The 16,062-nt window shown below is 40.8% G+C and overlaps 1 protein-coding gene across 1 annotated transcript in view; it reads right to left on the bottom strand.

Moving 5' to 3' along the window:
- Positions 1 to 7,542: 7,542 nt before the first annotated feature.
- ctnna1 (catenin (cadherin-associated protein), alpha 1) overlaps positions 7,543 to 16,062 on the bottom strand; it is a 296,556-nt gene continuing 288,036 nt past the window's right edge. The window contains exon 19 of the transcript XR_011310847.1: positions 7,543 to 7,555. The gene's annotated coding sequence lies outside the window, so the exon portion shown is untranslated. The remainder of the gene's footprint in view (positions 7,556 to 16,062) is intronic.

Raw genomic sequence — 16,062 nt, forward strand, 5'->3', positions numbered from 1 at the left:
GCTGAGACTATCACGTCCCCCCCCCCCCTCCCCTCTCTCTCTCCTCTCACGCCCCCTTCCCACCCCTCCCCTCTCCACCATCACTGGCTCCCTCCACTATTGATCAACCCAGATGTCAAACGTCAAAAAGTGAAGAAATTGTGTTTAAGGGAGCCACGCCACGCCACGCCACGCCATCTCTTCCCTTTTCTAATGCAGTAGTTACACCAGTGTACCCAACCAAAAAAAGCATGTAATGTTGCTGTAATATGAACATAGAAGTAATATAGACTACTATAGAAATGCAACAAAGTATAGCGATGTGGGCTCTGGAAAGAGATCCCACTGCCACTGCAACTACTTTTGTTGAGTTGTGCAATTATTATTTCCCATTTCTTTCGTCTTATTCAATAAAATAATGTAGAAATGACTTCTTCTTAACTGACTGGTGGTTTCTTGTGGAGTCCAGTTTGGGTTTAACTTGAATACATTACCATGTGCTCTAATATTAAAATATTTCAAAACGGACAGAAAACCTTCCTGTTTTACATTAGATTAGTTGCATTGTGTAATTTAGCTTTGCTCTGCTTTACTGTCACCCCAGACTACTCTAAAAACTGGTGATATTGCAACTTAACATTTTAACTGTCATAACTAGTCAACAGTTGTCATATAGACTATGGACCTTTTTAGGGGGTGAAAGCCATTTAAGATAATACAAAATTATTAAAAAAAAAATCAACATCACTTCACTTACATAAAGTGTAATTCATCTGCAGTTGTGCTCCGATGTAATGTGCCAATAATGACATGCTACGGCCTGCAGTGACCAAACACAAGCATGACATAAGGGTGATACCATTTTCTGTAAGATATGGGGGTGTACTGCTTTAGCATTAAGCTTCATGAGGCTGGGCTAAATATTTATTTTTCACCAGAAAGTAAATAAAATAAAGTGAAGATAATTGATGTTCTCAAAACAAAAAGTATTCACATTTGTTTTTGTTTTTAGATATTAGAAAACTGAGATAACCAGACCGGAGGAGTTTATGGTGAAGTCGCATATTTTACGACCACAGCCTCACGCCTCAGCCAATCAGGACAAAGGATGACCTCAGCTGGAAACACGATTTCCCTCGTGTATCGAACAATCCATCGGGCCGCGATGATGATGCATGGAGACTAAACTAGAACTACACACTACATTGCATTAATATGAAGTCGCTGGATAAAACACGTTTAAGGGTTAAATCCTACCCCTCCCCTTTTTGCCCCCACTGTCTGACGTATGTGCAGTGACGCCATCCTCGTTGTAATCGCCGAGTGATTGCGAAAGCCTCCCTCTTCCCCCCAACTACGCCCTCAAGTCTGAGGAAATCCCAGATAGCTACAGTACATCTCCTTGAGTTCTTGTGCTCTGTCACATTTGTTCTCAGTGACATGAGTGGGCAGGCTGTGGCTTCAGCCCGCCACGGATCTGGCCATTATGCCACAGGAGGTGATCTGTGACAGGAGGAAATAAACGGTAGATTTTTTTTTCCTACGGCCAGAATACTGATCATGGCCTTATTTTTTTTTACATTTGTTTATCTTCCCATCAGTTACTTCATACTTCATTTTATTTTAGTGCAACCACAAATCCATGCCATAATATCTGCCTCTTCGTCCGAGTCTCAGTCAGGAGCTGTCCATGGTGCTGAAGTATATCTCTGTCCATGGTGCTGATCTGCTGCAGCCAAAACTAAGCAGCCCTGCAGGATGAGATGCAATATTAAGGGGGCTACAGATCCCCTTCTTCCATCAACACATTGCAAAAAAACCTCTAATATACATTGAACCCAGTTGTCTTTTATATTTACTTTAAGCTCAGTGGTGCAACAGATTAATTCATTTTTTTGGTCTCCATACTGGACTGCTTCCACTTGTGAATAAGCGCTGCCCTCTTGTGGTCTTTTGTGATAGCAGCATGCTAATCATCTTGCTTTTACAGCATCATTTACTAATAATGCACATCGATATCACATATGAAACACAAGATCTGATTTTGAGACCACATTATTATGTTCTAAAAATAACAGCAAAACTCAAGGCATTCACAAGTGTGGTTGCTAGGAAACATCTGGTACTTCATCTGACAATGCTTTGTTGGAGATTAGTTATGTTCCGAGTACCATAACCAAATTAATCTCATTTATCAAAAAACTCGCAAAATAACATAGACAACAGCTCCATTAATTTCAATTAAATCCAATTCAAAGAGTTCCTGCTCAAAGTGAGTGGGTTGATGTTTGCTGACACTTTTTTAAACCACATTTACTATCAATAAAATGTCCTATTTGGGCCAATAACCAGCACAACAACTATGTTGATTATTAGGCTCAACAAATAATCCAATTATTTAAGTATCCCATCGTTCGCCCAAGGTAATCCTACTAGTTTTTTATTATTTTTTTTTATCAAGATCAAACAACGTGTTTTCTAAAGCTGAGATGGAGGAAAACCTTCAAAGCAATGAATCATAGTTTTAATTTATCATGAAAAAATGTTTTATGTCATGAACTACAGAAACATTTCACATTCATTTTCAGGTTCTAATTTCTCCAAAGGATATGACAAAAAAAAAATGAATAAATAAAAGCTGAGATGATGTGACAGTGACATGTCTATTATGTCAAAATCTATTGTAAGAAAGAAAGAAAGAAAGAAAGAAGGTTCTCAGTTAAAACAAAACCATGCGAGTGTAGAGTTTCGTACTGTGATACATATACTGCAGTTACAGAGGCTGACACACATCACAGTGACTGGACACAACAGAGTCTCAGCCACAGTGAGCAGCAGGACTGAAGGTTCATTGAGCAATAGGCTGCTGTCTCCAAAGATGTGAATATTTCGTATGAAAAGTTGACACTTGGTTCTCTGCTCCTTCTTTGAAATCCTTGATGGGCTTTGAAAAGTTATCAAATCTAGTGACATAGTTGCTAAAATGAAAAAGTAATCTCAAGTCAGTCCCCTGGGTTAACACATGTTGCTTTTAACAATATATGTCAATACTTTCAAAAAGACCCACGATCAATTGACTGCGTTCAATTCGTTAATAGATATTAGCGGACAACAGCTGTTATATCATACTGACATGTCAAATTTGACTGCAGTCACAATAATTATCATGCCACATAAAAACCTGATCAATGCAGCTTGTGCTGTGATGTTACCAGTATTGCTCACAGATTTTACATCTGCGGTCGGGGAGACGAAAGATTGTGGGAGTAGTGTTAAAATAGATCCAAAGATTTAAAACCTGTCACCCAGCTACACATGAAAAACGCACAAGCTCCTATCATGTGACATTTTATTTAAACTAGCAGAAAGTAGGACACAGTATACGCTGGGCTGAGTTGTTTGTAGAGAATTCACAAAGCAACCATAAACAAGTAAAACCTCCTGTTAGTTTTAATGCTTCTTAGTGGAACGTTTCTGCAGCTTCAGATTTATTGGACAACCATTTGTTGTTGGGCCCCCAATGACCCCGCTACACATCTCGGTTTAATTTTTCCCAGAAACCCAGAAAACAACCTGTAGTCTCGAGCTTTAGTGCTAAATTCATCAATCGATTTATAGTTTCAAAATTTTTTGGGGGGGTATTTTGATGAAGTCATTGCTTAAACCAAAAGTTTCCCAGATTTTGTGTTATTTGGTTGTGAATATTTTTTAGTTTTGCCAGTTTTGAGTGATTAAACGTCTTTTGGGGTTTTTGACTGTTGGTCAGACAAAACAAGACATTGCAATATATCAAGTGGAGCCTCACTATTTTTTGACATTCAATTCACTGAATCATCAATCGATTAAATGATTGATTGCCATATGTATTAATGATGAAAATAATGGTTGCAGCCTTATAGTTTTCAGATGATGCAATAATACAACCTTATCTGAGGTTATCTGTGCTTTAATTACTTGACACAAATATTTAAACAACTTTACAACAAATGACCAAAGTATAATTAATACATTCATATTAATTCATGTCTTAAAGCTCAAGACCAAGGCCACAGGATGGTGGAGGATCTGGCATACTGTAGTATATTATTTTGCAATTAAACAAATTAAGTAGACAAAATTTACCTGGAGTGAACCTGGTTCTTTTTGGGCCCTTTAAGATCTTTGGCCCCCTGGGCAGTTGCCCGCTTTGTCAGGTTGGTAATCCAGCCTTGCTCGGAGTTTTTCCATTAAACACATCACAGTTGGATTTGGTCCTGATTGGCTCCCCTCGGTGAAAAGCTCTGAAAACACTTCCAGTTAACAGCATCCTAATGAACAGCCCCACGTCAGGCCCCTCAGTAGATATACCTTATTTGAATCAGAGGCAGCTTGCTGTTTGCTGCTGATGAAGGTCCAGTGTTCAGCCTTTGAGGACCTGGTTTTCCAATCCATTTAACAAATACCATTTTATTACACTACATTAACTTTCACAACACTTTGAGGAAAACAGCTCTCAACCCTGCCTGCACTTTTTCAGAATGATGGAAATTGAATAGTATCTGCTCCTTAAATGCAAGATATGTTCACTGGTCTACAGCAGAATTCTGCAGCTGCACAGGTTAGAACCAAATAGTTTATGAGTGAGAAGCAGGGCATATCTGAAGTAGACTGCAAGCTCTACAGATCCAGCAGGCCAAAAATAAAGGTGATTCACCAAGCGTTATAGTCTAAGAAATAAATTGTGACATAAAATGTTCACTGTGTGCAGGTCCAAAACCGCTAGCACACTCAGATTTCTCAGCCTAAGTCAGCAGAGGTCCTTTCAGCCACGAGTGAACCCGCCTTTATCTATCATGGCTTCTTTATGGCCCGAGCCTGAAAAAAGCACGACGTTTTTCCTTTTACAGACCCATTCAGTGGAGTCAGTCAGTCAGTCACAGCAAGCATTATATAATCCCAATCAATCTGAGTTATAAAATCTTGACATGGACCACGGCCACCATACAGCTGAAATTTACAGCTGTTTGGATTGCAAGTCATTTCCCCGTGGCATGTGCATACATACTGCATCTGCCTCCTGGAGCTGAGTGAAAATAAAACCCTGCCCCGTGAGGGACTTCAAATCTGAGTTTTACTCCTTCTTTGAAGCAATCACTAATGATTTACCGGATCATATTGCATTAATGTCCTTTAGTCTACCATAAACTGGTGGGATACAGGGGAAGGAGGAGGGGTTTGCTGCAGGTCTGTGAGCAGAAAATATTCCTGGTGTTTTTAAGAATGATAGATAAACCAGCAGAGCAGAGTAACCCTCGACAACTCTAGGTGGCAGCAGAGACTGCTTATCTTCTCTTGGGCTGTGATTACTATTCACAGCACTAACCAGGGAGCATATCAGCTCAGGACATACATGAATCGATTCAGTTTAATGAATACCCACGGTTGCACAGAATGAAATATTTACTTGTGTATGACACTCGTCTGGCGCTCGAGTGCGTGGCTGTTATTAGATGTATAGCAGGATGCTGCTGTCATCACTTTGAAAGGTCTTAGCTCTGTGTCTCTATGCATGTGGAAGACAATAACAAGTTTAGCGTCTACATAAAAAATGGCTCAAGATAAACTCTCAAGATGGAAGGAGGAGAAAAAGGAGGCAGTTTTCATCACACACAATGAAGCTCTTTCATTGTGCGTCCTGTTTGCAGCACTTGGAGAGGATTTGTTTTTGTTGATGACACACATCTGTATTTGTCGCTGTGACCTCTCCATATCTCTTAAGAATACACCCCATGCTTTTCATAATGTGTGTTAATTTATGGAACATTTGTTGTTAACATATTTGTTTTAATGATCCTCTCCACTGTGTACATCACACAGACTGTCTAAAGTCTGCTGATTGAACTATCCTTTGGGTATAATAGTGGATGTACTAAAATTAAAGGCATTATGCAAATTGAACATACAGAGTGCTCAGAGATATTCTCCATTTCTTTATGCATGCAGGCTTAATTCAATGAATCTGTGCGAGAGCACTTTCACCAATGATTGAAGTCGATATACAGCACCTGAATGTAAGCCAAGCTATACAGATTAACAATGTGACATACTGGAAGCAATATTACATTATATTATGTCATAGCAATTTGTTAAGCTATCTCAAGGCTGACCACATGAGCAGAGGGATAACTTAGGGTTTTTGTGTGCCAGCATGTGTATGTGTCTGCAAATTTGCTTCTTACAGGAAAAGGTTGCCCACTTTTTTTTTTTTTTTTTTTTAATTTGTCAATTTTTGGCAGTTATATAAAGACACCACAGCTGGCTGGTTGCCTGCACAATTGCCGGCTATTAATTTTGATGCATAATTGCATTACATAATGTGTTATGCTGCCTTTTAGAAGAGTCAAACAGCTGTGGCTATTGGCTGTCTCTGCTGTGCACAGAGTCAAGCTCTCTCCTCTAGTACACTGCCAGACAACTGCCTATTCATAAATGGGAGCTGTCACAGGTCATTGTCAATTTTAAGCCATATCAATGGGGTCTTTTGTGGCTGCTATAGCACTCCAATATATTTTGTCAATGAATTGTAAGGTTTTAAGTCCAGGGAGATTTGATTCATTTGTAGTCTCTTATCAGACTGCTGCTAATTTAAACACAGCAGTCGTACAATGTCATCAGTGACAGACAGAGAAATCAATCTCTGTTATAGAGAGAGAGAGAGAGAGAGAGAGAGAGAGAGAGAGAGAGAGGGGAAGAAGGACAGTCGTGCGTTTGCTGCGGCTGACTCTACATGCAGGTTCCCCAGCAGATGGTAGTGCAGCATCACAGAGGAGCTGCTCAACCAACACTATGAAAATGGTGCAGGAGACGAGCTGTCTGAGAAAGAACGCTGCAGATTCCGAGGTTCGGACCTTAATGGGATAATAGGGTAATATCTTACCTACAACATCATTGTGCAAGACAGCACATAAAAGAAAAAAACAAAAGACAGAATCCCAAATGACAGCAGTATATCTCTCAACATCTCCCATATGGTGTACCCAGGGGGACGATTAAAAGTGGAGCACATTGATAGCCGGGGTGCGGTGAATGTGTGTGCGTATTGCTGCAGTTTGGAATCCAGTCACTTACGTAAATGAATCCAGGATTGAGTGCAATCATAATATTCAAACTGCAGATTAAATACTTGATACAGCTGGAGTAGAAAGCAAACAAGGACTGGAGCAAATATCAAATAAGCTTAGATGTGATAAGTCAAAAGAACCTACAAGGGCTTCATTTGCATCACAAAGAGCATTTTCTACAAGAGCATTTGGAACTTTAGTGTCATCGAACATTGCTTTGTTGTGCATAGTGCTGGCATGTGGTATCAAAGGTATTCTGAAGTCAAGCAAGGCTGAAACATCTCGCTATTTCAGATTTGGCCTTTTCAAATTTGCAAAACAGTAAGTGCATGATGAAGCGAGATCAAACTGGCAGATTCATCCGAGATTCCGATTGCCTCTAACCACAAAGTATAGTAAATATTCTTTCTGGGCTGTATTGCATGCCATTTGGGAAATATCGACTAGGTGCCGAAAGATTCAGGCTCTCAAAAATGCTCGAGGAGAGAGTGGTGAAGGAAGTTTGTCACAAAAACACAAAAACAGACCCAAAACAACAAGCGATCGTACATAACAATGCAGCATTTTCTGTGCTCCCCAGAATGGAAATAAGACGGCAAGATGCCAAGGTCTGCTGATGGGCCAAATTCATTAACAAGAACAGAGGAGTTTCTAAGGTGAAATGTACCATATATATTCTGACAAAATATATCAGTGCTGGAAACATCAGCCTAAAGTTCTGAGGCTGAACTGTATCCTTTGAAGTCATGCAAAGTGGCTCTCATCAGATGAGAGCTCTGCAGACTGAGACATCCAGCACATAAAAAAATGCTGTGATTGGAAACCTGGTAAGCTAATGAGTTTGCACTTCTATCTTCTCAATTTGTACAGGCTTTTGTGCCAAGGCCTTTGAGGCTTTTCTGTGCCAAGTCTTGTAATAGTGTTCTCATTGTTCGCCTGAGAGTCCAACACTTTTTCATGAAACTTAGGGGGAATCCATCTCTAAACTTTCTCTTTTTTTTCACATGGGAAAGACAAGGAGCCGGGAAAATCACAGTGAGTTATGGATATTGCTGCAGTGAAATTAAGATGACAAAGAAATGGCAGGAAAAAAAAAGAGAAGAGAATCCTGTCTTAAAAGGCTCTAAAGGATGGATATTTCACAACTGCATCTCAGCTGCAGTGCAGTTTAACAAGTTATAAGTAGCTCTTGTTAAAGACTTATGAAACCATATTGCTCAGACCTCCTTCGTCCTCTCATGTCTGCCTGAGAGGCTGAACTCTTGTAGCCTCAGAGGCAATAACCGTCTGTAACTATTAGTTATTAGATTCCTGAAATAACATGTGTATTAGAATCTCATCTGTTGCTGTAGAAATAATATTATTTGAGTGTGGTTGTGTAGTAGTCATCTCCCTCTCCACCCTGTCTCCTGCTTTCTATTTGGGTTTGTCTTAGCAAACCGCATAACTAGCTGATAAATGAGCTACAAATGAGAGAGGGGCTTTACACTTGGGAGTTGTTCAAATTATTGGGAGGGCAGTGACCACAGTGCTTATTTGAGCTTAAGATGCAGGCTGTTGAGATTTGCTGCGAGCGAAACTGGAGGCTGGTTGAGTCTTCAGGCATGTCCAATCCTATCCATTCAACCATTAACGCCTGAGAGTAGACCAGAGGAAACATTACAGCCCTCAGATCAACTCTCAGGCACACAGACCAGGGTCCCTTTTCCTCCTTAAAACTCACTGCTTCCTTTGCCCAGCTTTGGTGAAAATTCAATTATTCTCACACATGATGAGCACAGCATTCTCCATATCCTCCTCCTCACTATTCCAATCTACTGTACCCTCAGTGGCTTAGTTTTTTCAATTGTAGTTATTTTTATGTAATAAACAGCTGTCTGGCATGATAAACAGACAGTACGACATTGAACAGACGGTGCACGTCCTGCACTTCATCATGTATGTAAATAAATGTTTATTCACAAACATTGTACGGGTCAATCTACCAAAGAGAAGCACCCTCAAAACAATTTAATGAGGAATGAAGAGAAAATGTAAATGAATAGATGCTGTATTAAATTATGAATTCCTCTGTACAGTTTAGTGCAAACCCACTCACTAATTCACACACATACACACAGCACAGAGTAATTCTATGAGGCTCAAGGTTGTCGTGCTTATTGAATATATCAACTTAACCACTGATGTCATTGATCAAAAAGCCAATTCCAGTTCTATTATTGTGTTAGAGGGTAAAACAATTGCCAAATGACTTTGTAAGGTGCACTCACTCGGTAAACAGATCTGAGATCCATTAAAGCCTTGGAGATTATCAAGCCTCAGTCCAACAATTTGTGGAGATTGCTCTAAACACCTTGTTGGTGACCTTCCTCGTCCAGTTGAAAGTCAATGGGAAATGTGGCAAGGAGCCCGATAGAGCCACAAGCCCCCCCTGCACTTTAATTACGTCGCATCCCAGCGGCTGCCCACTCGCTTCCCTTATATATCCATGTGTCCTCATCAATACCTCGGACCCACTCATATAGTCCAGATGTGCCATAGGCTTAATAGCTCCCACAATACTGCTGACCACACTTAATCAGGGTTTCTTTAGCCTATGATAGATATAGCATAGCATGAACTCCAGCTCATCAATATTAATGCCAGGACTTTGCTCCATGCTGTGCTTTGTGGTTTACTGTAGCTGCCTCTCTCTGACCTCTGAGTGAGGAACGTGGATGTTTTCCTTGTGCTTCATCATAATGCGCAGAGCCTACTGCATTGATAGGTTAATGTACCCGAGAGGATCGATGCAGTCTCGAGGACGTCTAGTACAACAGACATTTAAAGGTTCGGGAAAGGCTTTAACAATGAGTGCAGTCTGTCTATGTTAGGATCTCCATCCAGCTTAATTAAATGGAGCTGTGTGAGGTCTGGTGACTAGTGTGATGAGTTATTGTCGGTAATTGGCAAAAGCTACTGTTCTAAAGAATGCAAATTTACCCAGGAGCTCGTTAAGAGCACATAAACAACATCTTCCACACATTTTTTAAAACATATTCTTGAAGTTTAGCATCCATTCAGTACTTTCTGAAAAACAGGCACTATAATGAATGTTTGCAACCTATGGGCCCCAAAACAGATAAAAACTCAAAGCTGTCTTGAAATCGGTTATATAATGTTATAGTGATATTCAGGATATTTAAAGATGTCTGAGGCTGGTCCCTGAATAACACTGACTGGCAAGGGATCAACAGTCAAAGCATTTTTGTACTGGTAATCTCCATAAAACTTTATGCAAATCTGCTTGGAAATAAGGGATAGGCTTTTTTGCCTCACACGGAAAACCTGACCAATAATTGAAAAACAAGTCAGAAACTATTTGTATCCCTCTGTGTCAAGATACTGTTTTCAATCTGGTGTTTGAGGGGTGGGTATATGGTGTGCAAACAGGAAAAAGTGTTTCTTTAGCTCTTTTGTTATTTGGTGAAATAACACCTGGGTTAGTGTATCTTTGTCCTCTGAAGGGGAAAAAAAGCCTCCACTGGATACAGAGAAAAACATTTGCTCCCAATGAATAAATAATGAAAGGAAACGAGGTGCTTGCATTAATTTGCAAAGCATAAAAGGCAGAGAATTTCACAGAGTTTTAAGCCAAGGTTTTTGGGGGGGATCATTTACCTCACGGCGGGTGTACAATGTGCAGCCAAATATAGCAGCACTTTGGTGAGGAAACTTTAAAAATGCAGAGTACTTGACAGTAAATGAAAAGGAAAGCATTCCACAACCTTTTTATTTTCATGGGAGTGGTGCTGAATCCAAATGTAAACTACGAGGAATAGCTGAGCATGTTTTAAACTCAAGGATACATAGTCTAAAGAGAAATAGAGAGATAGTCAGACGTGCTCATATTTGTAGCTGCAAAGCTGCATGTTTATATGAGAACACAATTGGAAAATTCACCGAGCATAGCAGATGAAGACAGTTCTGACTCATTTTACAGAAGACCACAGAGCATCTGCAGGCCAATTGTCTCTTTTATTCCCAAAAGTCTGGCAAGCAGCAGCAGAGCTTTATGGTCCAAGAGCTGGAGAGCTGCTGTTTTTTTCTTGATGAAGACCTGAAAGCAAACACAGTGGTGTGCCAGTGAGTGGTCAGTACAATCCATATTGTAAATCTGACTAAAAAAAGATGGTGAATAATATCTGTTGCTAAACAGCTCTGCAGAATCATAATTAATATGTAGCTGTGGGCTTGTGTCTTAGCAGGGGTTCCCACCTATGGTGCCAGAGTAGAAATGCCCCCAGCAGACCTGAGTTCATCCACCTCCAATATTACATTATCTCACTCTGAACAAGCAGCTTTGTTCCCGTTCTTCATTGCTTAGGAATACCTTTCTTAGCGCTATCTGATGAAGAAATCGTGATAATGTAGGTACACATTTTAACATTTGGCAAAGGTTTGAGCAAGCAAAATAAATAATAAGAGCAATGATCTGTCCCACATGGAAAATTATTTGTGGCAATGAAGTATTACATCACTTAACGGTAAGACTTAGGGAGGAGAAAAAAACTAAATTAGCGCCTCCAGAGAGCAGAATCAGATCCAAGATTTCAAGGGTAACACTCAGCCAAAATCTCAGCCAATATATTATCTCTCACATTTGTTGGTACCGTGCTGTAAGAGAGCACTCTTTTCATTTAGAGATATACAATATGGCAGGCGCTGATGAATAAATACAAGTCCTGGTCGTAAGCCCAAATATTCTCCATGTTTAATTAACCAAGCTGTCACCAAGCTACTCATACATACTTTTACCCGAGTCAGGCTTGTATCATACAACCATTATGTGTGCATGGCTGCATTGCACACCAGAAACCCGAGAGAGACAGCATCTTTGTTTTTCATTGCTGTTTATTTTGAAGGGACAGAGATACTACAGCGTGTGCTGACCTTTTCAAAGGTGGACTAGACGTGTTTGAGACTTGTGAAATACGATTGAGCCGTACAGCTCCTGGTTGGAGCCGAAGGTCTTAATTGGCATGTGATTGCCTGTCATGAGTCATCATGGGGAATGTTGGGTGTTTGTCAGTTTCGCTCGCGGTGTGCAAACACATGGATCCAACAGATGGCAACATTGTTCCTTCTTCCCCAGAACAGGTTACTTGGCGATCTGCCAGTGAGGTAGGGGTGCATCGACAAACCCTCAAAAATAAAAACAGCCATCAAACACAAGTGTGGGCGATGACGATGTGACTAATTGTTGCCATGGTGATCTGGTCTCTGAGATAACGTCTAATGGTAAGGGAAAAGGAGCGAGCCGTATAGAGAGCAGAGGAGAAAATGAGAAAGGGAAGGGGAGGAGAGGAGGAGATTAAGAGGGTAAGAGAAAAGAAGCACTAATGTTACATGTGGGAAAAGAGAAAGGAGAGAAGTGAGCCCATAACGTGAGGTCAAGTCAATGTCCCCCAGTCAATTCACCGATGTAAATACCTTTCGATTAATTTCTGCAAGAACTGGCCTCCATCCTCTCAGACTATCAGTTCTCATTCTACAATTACTGGTGTTTCAAAATGGATTTGAACTGAACCTGGGTTGCCATCACCAAGGTTATTGGTAGTAAGGGTTTGTCTCTGTGTCTCAGTGAGGTTATGAGTGTAACAAATTGCTCAGGTAAAAGAACACATGGTTTCTTTTATCCAAGTTTAATTATGTTTATAAAAATACCTGCAAGAGTATCAAAATGCAAGCCTATCCAAAACGATTACAGTCTTGGATAAAAAAAAATCCTCTCTCCCAAGTCAAAAATTACATGCTTCTGTGTTTCGGTCTGCGAAAAAAATAGATGGATACCTGCCATGAGCTGCAATTTGGATGATGTACTTATCCCTTCAATCACCTCCAGGATCCTTTCATCAGGCTTTGTCTATGACAGAGCATGGTGGCATTATGTGTACTGTTTGCTAAAGCAGTGCTACCCCACAGCAAGTGCCGAGTCAGTGTCTGCTGTGTTCATGTTGTGCCAGGGAGAGAAGCCTGGCCACGGACTGTTGCATCAGCCCTTCCTTTTGTTTAACAGAACAATGAACATTGCATGCTCCTAAACACAAGACAGAGAAAGTAAAGGGAGTGGAAAAAAAACAACAAGCGTGCAAACGAAGAGGCTCTTCATTTCAACAGCATAACATCATCCCGTCTCTTTGTTAAAACATCAGACTAATCCAGTTTTCCCCATGGTCAAGGTCAGCTCTTTAATAAGGCAGATAGAAATCATCTTTGGGTTCATATTTGTTATTGTAAGTCGCTTTAGATAAAAGCGTCAGCTAAATGAAATGTAATGTAATGTCATATTTCCCCTCGGCACGATCTGAGACCCCTGCATTGTTGTTGTGTTATGTATTATCACATGGGAGCTGCCAGTGGTGTAGCAAACTACGCTGAGCTGTGGCTCACAGAGCTGCGTGTCATATGACAACCTGCTACCTGGCAATAGTTTCCGCTGGGGCTGAGCGATAAGAGGGGTGCTGCAGATAAGATGTCGCCTATTCTGGATGTGCCAGGAGCCCCTGCCATTTACAAGGGGGGAACTGATAATTTTTAAAGCACTGTTAATACAACCGGGACTTGGTTTCAGTCACATAGTAGAAGCTGGATATGTTTTTCACTGGGTGAAGCAACCTCTGTTGTGTTACAATGTCACTCACCGGAAAAATGTCATTGACAGCCGGAGTTTTCGAGTCACCATTAATGGCATCTTTTTTAGCAAATGACTGGTGAATAGCGGCCACCACTGAATGTGACTAGTCACAACTCACGCCTCTGACTGCAGTGTGCCTGATAACGACGCAGGAATGCGAATTTGTCTTCACTCCCACACAGGCTGCTGCTAAATGACAGTGAAGTGACGAGTCCTGACGATTCTGACATGATACACGTCGTCTTTTGCAGAGTAAAATTCGTCAGTAACACTAGTTACAGTGCCACTTGACACCATGCTCCCGCTACTCATCGCTATGCCTGTCACTGTGATGTTACAACAGCAAAAAAAAAGACGACCCCGTTCCCCTAATGTTTTCTGACTGTATCGCCTCATGTTTTGTATACAGTATAATAAACCTCCATTTGGTACATTTTCTAATGCAGCACAGTTTGTTTTTTTGTCATGTAATGCACCCCCTTGTCCTCTCTGCTCTCTCCGTATGTTTACAGGACAATTTGTTTCTGCAACAACCTCTCAGCAGGAGTGTGTTAAATTACCAGGGTGTGGCTTTAGCTGTAGGCCTGCGAGGGAGCTTGTGCATCAGGCTGTTTTTCTGTTTGTGTGCATGCATATATGATGTCTTGTGTGCTTCATGTAAGCTTTAACTAGGCAATTGTGTGAAACTCCACATAATAGCAATCATCTAAAGCTTCATTAAAATGTAAATTCTACCCAGGCCTCTTGTGAGTCTTTACAGTGCTTCCAAAATAACCGAGCGAAGGCCTTCTGGGGACTTAACTTGATGATCTAATCTGTGTGTCTTATCTGAAACCTCCTTCTTTCCCTATGCAAGCAGAATTGGAGCGCCCCGTCTGATTTGGGGGGAACAGAGCACTTAGAACCGATTCCTGGCCGGCTTTCAGACCGTCCCGCTTTCACTGTTTGTTTGCTTTTCAAGAGCAGCACAAAGCTAATTAGACAGCTGGTGTTGAGCCAATTTGTGTCTCTCAGTCTGTTGTTTACCCACTTTTTGCATAATGCAGACGTAATTGTTGACATTGTATGATGCCGCTACATGGTCACAAGTGGCCAGTCGGCTTATTTTCCTTGGTGTAGCCTGAGCGGCAGTGAGCAGGGCCTCCTTGGTTTGGGGAGGCACATGTGTGTCGCTCGTGTGTCTTTATGTCCTAAGCAGTCAGCTATTTGCAATTAGGACCCATTCACAATTAGCCACCATCCAAAGTGATTACACTGCTATTACAGATCAAGTAGCCAGAGGAAGCCTGCTTGACTGCACTGTAGTTGTTTATGGCTAGAGTTCACATTAGCCATTTTTCTGCACCTTCCACAGTTTTGGAGCTATTTAAGGTTTTTTTTTCTTCCTGCAAGAAAACAATTTACTATCTCAAATGCATTATAATAAATCAAAACACATGTATTATTTTTCAATAATACATTTTATAACTGACAATTTAAACTTTTCATTTGAACTTGACATCATTTTTTTTTTTTTTTTTTTTCCAAATTGCCTTTACTGACAGAGAGGCAGATGCGGGAAACATAAGTGGAGAGAGATTGGAGAACATTTTAAACACTAGTCTACCAGGACGCCCATGAAAGTTACATTTGCGTCATGGCCAACCCTCAGTTTTCTGAAGTGGGGTGCTTTTCCTGCCTGATTTTGTTGACTTGCTGATCTGGTCATATTCCTTGATTTTTGTACTTCTATGGTTGCATAGTAGGGTACATATTTGAATGGCTTCTTTTTTGTCTGTTTTGATTGTGTTTATTGTTATTATTTCGTATTTTGCTGTGCTGTAGCTGCAGACAAAGTTAATGCAGTTACATCCACTTACGAACAATATATAGTAGATCAAAGATTTTTGGCTGTTTTGGGTGTTAGAAATAGCCTACATTCATCCTTTCAGGTATACATCTAAACAGACGGCCTCTTAGGAGGAGGAGAATGCATTTCTTCTCCTATTTAAAGGCTAGGGGCATAGACTTTAATGTCTTGATGTGCGATCAGGAGTTAGTACAGGGTGTTTTATTTTGAAAAATAACCAGGTTTTTAACGTCGTTCCTGTGCACGGTTGAGCTTCTCTGCACAGCTGGATGCTGCTCCCATTAAAAATAAACTACACAGGGCAGAGCAGAGAACTCCTGGGACGCCTCTAAAAACATGCTTTTGTACAATGAATTTTAACTACAATGAAGCACTGCAAACTCTGCCCTTGACCATCTCCTGACCCCTGAGACCTCTGATCCTGCATTGGAGTGCTTTCACCCCCAGCCTCCCCGAAC

This window comes from Brachyistius frenatus, unplaced genomic scaffold (genome assembly GCF_029030835.1).
Source record: "Brachyistius frenatus isolate BFR_SWC_R1_liver_20210118 unplaced genomic scaffold, ASM2903083v1 Contig_22, whole genome shotgun sequence".
Lineage (NCBI taxonomy): Eukaryota > Metazoa > Chordata > Actinopteri > Embiotocidae > Brachyistius > Brachyistius frenatus.